Below are 6,000 nucleotides of genomic sequence, written 5' to 3'. Positions count from 1 at the left end.
ACGAAGATGGGTTATGAACATTTAGTAGCTAATCATAGTATTCAGTTTAAGGATTATGACATTGTGGCCTGTACTAATTTGATAGAGGGATTTTGGGAGGCAGTTAAAGAAGAGGCATTCTCTAACCTGCAATCTTGTTTAGATGAGTAGTGCTGATGGAAGAGCGTTCCTGAGAATTTGTGTGTGTTTTCTTTTTTAGGGATGTGGGGAGGATGTAAAGGCCAAGGGTAGTGTGTTGAGGGGCTTGGGTCTCTGTTAGCTGCAGTTTTTGTTCTTTTGTAAGGTGTGATTGATTTTGTTGTGATCTTCTGTCCACAGACTGGTTTGATGCAGCTCTCCATGCTACTCTATCCTGTGCAAGCTTCTTCATCTCCAAGTAACTATTGTAACCTACATCCTAACGGTTTCAGAGACAAGAGAAGCAGTGCAAATCTGGATTGCGAGCTTCACACATCTCTTACTACAGTTGACTTACTTGAAACATTTAGCTGAACCTCTTCTCTGCACATGCGGCTGCGTCAATCTCCACAACTTCTCCGAAGAAATAATGCTAGTTGGAGGAACTAAAAATTACTCTCTCTCTCTCACTAGAAATAACTCGGTACCCTCATACTTTCAGTTCGGCTCAGGTTATATTTTCATTTCTGCAAGTTTCACATAAGCATACAGACTCTTGCAAGTCAACTATGTCAATAACCATTAGATACAACTAAATATAATCACGATTGCCTGGTTTTAACAACCAAATGATTTACAGACATCACATGCATCTTGCTACATTCAGAGCTAAGACAGGAAGTAAGTTAAAAGTCTATAGTCAGCTGTTCGTTTCTCTTTTTCTTCAATAATCACTTTCACTAACACATTAAAGAATACTGCTTAATTATTCTTTGTACTTTTCATCACGGCTTTTTTGGAACTGGCAGCAAACACTTGTTGGCATCATTGAACCACCACGCTTACAGTCTTCTCCGACCTGCACACAGAAACTGGTGGCGCAGTAGATACGCTTCCCCTCGTCCACACTCATACTTAAAATATTGGGTGTTTGAGATGGTGGGAGGCCGAGTGTCTCTAGAATTTACACCAAAATTCTTGAGGCACTACACCTTCTGAATCTGCTTAGTGTATTCATCTCTTGGTCTCCCTCTAGGATTTTTCCCTTCCACACTGGCCTCCAGTACTAAACTGGTGATACCTTGATGCCTCATAACATTTCCTACCAACCAATCCCTTCTTCTAGTCAAGTTGTGCCACAAATTTCTCTCTCCCCAATTCTATTGAGTTCCTCCTAATTAGTTATGTGATCTACCCATCTAATCTTCAGCATTCTTCTGTAGCATCACATTTCGAAAGCTTCTATTCTCTTCTTGTCTATACTGTTTATTGTCCATGTTTCACTTCCATACATAGCTACAGTCCATACAAATACTTTTAGAAAGGACTTCCCGACACTTAAATCTATACTCAATGTTAACAAATTTCTCTTCTTCAGAAATGCTTTCCCTGCCATTGCCAGTCTACACTTTACTTCCTCTCTACTTTGACCATCATCATTTATTTCATTTCCCAGATAACAATACTCATCTAATACCATACATGTCTCACTTCCTAATCTAATTCCCTCAGCATCACCTGATTTAATTTGACTAAATTGCATTATCCTCATTTTGCTTTCGTTGATGTTCATCTTATATCCTACTTTCAAGACACTGTCCATTTCGTTCAAATGCTCTTCCAGTTCCTTTGCTGTCTCTGACAGAATTACGATGTCGTTGGCAAACCTTGAAGTTTTTATTTTTTCTTCGTGGATTTTTATTCCTACTCCAAATTTTTCTTTTGGTTCCTTTACTGCTTGCTCAATAAACAGATTGAATAACATTGGGGATGGGCTACAATGCTGACTCATTCCCTCTGGACTCCCACTGCTCCTTCTCTGTTAGCCATTATGTTGACCAGTATACATTGCTATTCCATTTCCAAAAATTCTGTGTACATTTCATAATATCTGCTAGTATGGCTTGTTGCAAATAAAATTTAAAATCTCATCATCTGTGCTTTTAGAACAGTATTTATCCATGAACATCTTCTGAACCTCTTTGCATCACAAACTTTCCATCCTTGCTACCCAAACAACATATCTTCAAGTACCTTCTCACAACCTAACGAATTCCGAAATTTCCTGTCTAAATCTTGTTTTTGTTTCATAACAGTTTGCTCCAACTTTTCTGTGACAATAATCTTCACATCCTCTACCTAAATATTCCATTTTAAAGTATGTTTCTTATCCACTGAAAAGATAACTGAATTCATACGAAATAGCCTAGCATCCAGTTCACTATTATCAACATCTGTGCATTTACTTGTAATTTCATCATCTAAGGTCACACTTGCTGTTCTGCTTGACATGTTCAGGTCAGAATCAGGTATTTCAATTAACAAGCTGGTGTCTTAAGTTGGTGTCTAGTTGTAACTCCATAGGCAACAAATGTTCTGTGAGAAGAGATGTGTTTTGTTTATCTTCACATACACCTGTGCATGTCTTTCCTTGTGTCTTGTCAGACATCTTCACCTTTCACTCTTGAGCCTAGTTAAATGCAGATTTTTTTTCACATCTTTTATTTCCTTTGCAGTTTCTTTTTGACTTTTTTTTCAAATTTCTCTTCACTTTCCCTAAATTCTTCCACAAATTTCTCTTGACTTCCTTTATACACTTTCACACTTTCTTCATATGCTGATTTTATTGCATTGATTAGCACCATGCTTACGTCAGCAGCACTTAAATCTTTGAATCCTGTGCTATCATATTCTCCCTCTTCACTGAGCTGATCTTTCATAGTAGCCTACTGACTACTGGTATTTGTTCCTTTTGTGATGACATTTTTACACTTGAGAGTCAAAAATACAAAACACAAATCTAACTTCCACCACACAAAATTCATCACACACCAAGTAACTCAACAGTTTAGCCTACAGTAGTGACTTCAAATCACATGCAACTGGCATTATTACATTACTGCGACTGTTGGTTACTGGGTTCTGGTGTGATGCTGTAAACTGCCCACTGTGTATCGTTGAGATGAAGTCTCAAACAACTGAGACTTTTGGTCAATTCCTCCTCTTCTCACAAACCACTGCAGTCCAAGATGCTGCAGGTACCCATTTTACATGCATTCTGTTGGCGATGACACATTCTTATTATACTCTTGACACACTGTCTCATCACTCTATTGTTCACAGCTACCGTATTTCTCATTGTTGAGTCTCAGATCACTATTCTTCACCTAGCAGAAGTCGTCCTTTCAGATGTCACTACATGTAAAGCTTCGTCAATGCTTTTCAGTTTATTTTTAATTTAATTTTGTGACTATTGGACTTGAGTATGGAAGTTTTACATACAGAACATGCTATGTTATGAAATAAACTTGATTATGTGCCTAATATGAATACGTGACTCTTACATTACTCTAATATTAAAGTTATTCATTTGGGAAAAAAAAGAAGTTGCTTTGAAATAATAACAGTACAAGTCAGATTACTTTGTTTTATTGTTCCTTCGGCAAGTAGCACACTTCCGTAACAGTGCGAAGTCTTGTGTAAACAGTTAAGCTTGTTTTTGCATTCATTCTGAGTAACCACTGCTATGATCCAATTCCACATTAACTGAACAGTAATAATTGATCACAGAAGGCTTTTCATTTACATCCTATTGTCAACATGTTTCTCCACGAAGATTACTGATTCACAAACACAATACCGATTCAACCTTCATGACTGCATGTGATCACTCCGTGTGCGACCCCAACACTGGTTCTCTGGTTCTTCTCTACACACCAGGTTGGCCTGTGGCATTGTTGTTATTATACAGCAAGCCAGTATTCCCACAGAGAAAAGGTGCACCCAGCTTCAGAAGCTCCAGAAGCTACTGACAAGTAAGGCATACAATATCCATATGTTACAGCATCAAAGATAGCAGTTCTCCTTACAAAATGAACTGGATTTTGATACATCAGAAGTTGACTGTTCTTCAGATTGATTACTCTGATTCACAAACACTGCAAGCTTTTGCCATTGACTGTTAGTAGATCGCACAACTTGCTGAGCAGGATCAATAACTTCAGTTGCTCAGTTACTATATTCAGATGGGTTGACCTCATAATCCTACATCAATTTTAGGTGCAGTAGTGTGAAAATATCACATGCAACACCACAGTCTTTCTCCTTAGAATACTCTAATTCTGTTGCATACTTCTAATAAACCTTTACATACAGGACACTGGGGAATTCTAAGCAGGTATCTGTCAGGAACCACATATGCACAGACAACCAGGCAGCCTCACACCAAGAATTTTTCAATTGGTCTCGACTTGAATTGGTAGTGCATCCACACTGATATTGGTCATCTTTTCTGTGTTGCAGAAAAGACCCACTATATGCAGTTCAGAACCTGTAAGAGATTTCCTTCCAGCACATGTACAGCATATGAAGACACACAGATCGAAGAGGTTGACACTGTTAAATTTCTGGGATTACAACTCAGTAATATATTCAGTTGGGAAGAGGATACCATAGAAGTGCCTAAACAAGTCTGTATTTGTCATGAGAATGATGTCAGATATAGGAGATATAAATATTTTAAAAAACTTGCATACTTTGCTTACTTTTGTTCTATTATCTCATGTGGGATCATATTCTGGGGCAACTCATCAAAACGAGCAAAAGTTTTTAGGGTGCAAAAGCATGTGATAAGAATCATTTGTGATGTAAATTTAAGAACATCGTGTAGAAATCTGTTCGAGGAACTTTGTACTCTAACCACTGCTTTTCAGTATATTTATTCCTTAATGAAATTTGTTGCAAATAATACATCTCTATTTCCAACTAATACCTCAATATTAGACCTAAAGTCAGGTACCTTGGTCCAGAAACGGGTCCAATATTCAGGAACACACATTTTCAATAAATTTCCAGCAATCATTAAAAACTTGGTTTCAGATAAAGCATGGTTTAAACAGAGTTTGAAAGACTTTTTGATAGGTAACTCCTCCTACTCCATAGATGAATATCTTAACAGAGACTGTTACGCCAGCTTAAGTAAAAATATCGTTAGATTTCAGTTTTGACAGCACTTGGTCACAACAGTCAAGATTAGGTATTTTGTGTGTGATAAATGTATTAATAGTGCATTACAATGTTTCACTCTGACAGCGTGTTAATTCTGTAAATATTACCAGTTTCAGTTTACTGCATTGTATTCACCTATTTCGGCAATCTCCTGACAAATGATCATGGTAGTAAGTATTATATTCAAATGTTTTATGTTATACTTTCTGACATGTTCCACACCCACGAGAATCATCTCATTTTTTGGGTCTATGGAATGAAAACTTAATCTAATCTAATCTGTTTTGAAAAGCTGTTGTATGATGAGCCTCAGCTAAAGCAGAACAAGGGTAAAGGAACATAGCTGAATTAAATCAGGCAATGCTGAGAGAATTAGAATGGGAAATGACACATTAAATGTACAATATGGATCTTACTGTTTGGGCAGAAAAATAAGTGACAATGGCAACAGAAGAGAGAATAAAATGATGCAGACTGGCAAAAAAAGAAAAAAAAAAAAAAGAAACAGTGTTTCTCAGAAAGAGGAATTTTTTGTCCGTTTACATTAACTTAAATATGTTACCATGGTGGACTAGTGGGTAAGGCACTAGATACTGGTCCTGGAGTTCCCAAGTTCAGCCCTGGATAGAGGTGAGGTGTTTTCCTCACTCCAGTTCCTTCAGGGTGGTCTCTGACCCCCCATCTTTCTAGCAAATGCGTCTCTGGGTTCTTTCACGGGGGTAAAAGGTGGCCGAGGCAATGGACCTGCCACCTACCCCCTTCTAGCACCGAAGCAAAGAGTGGCTGTACCCACCTATAGTCAGGACAGTAGCCTGGTCACAGACTTGCACCATAGACTTTACTTATTTTTAACATAAATATGTTACGAATTGATTT

Source organism: Schistocerca americana, chromosome 1 (assembly GCF_021461395.2).
Source record: "Schistocerca americana isolate TAMUIC-IGC-003095 chromosome 1, iqSchAmer2.1, whole genome shotgun sequence".
Lineage (NCBI taxonomy): Eukaryota > Metazoa > Arthropoda > Insecta > Orthoptera > Acrididae > Schistocerca > Schistocerca americana.
The sequence above is the reverse complement of the archived record's forward strand: the minus strand, read 5'-3'. Positions refer to the sequence as shown.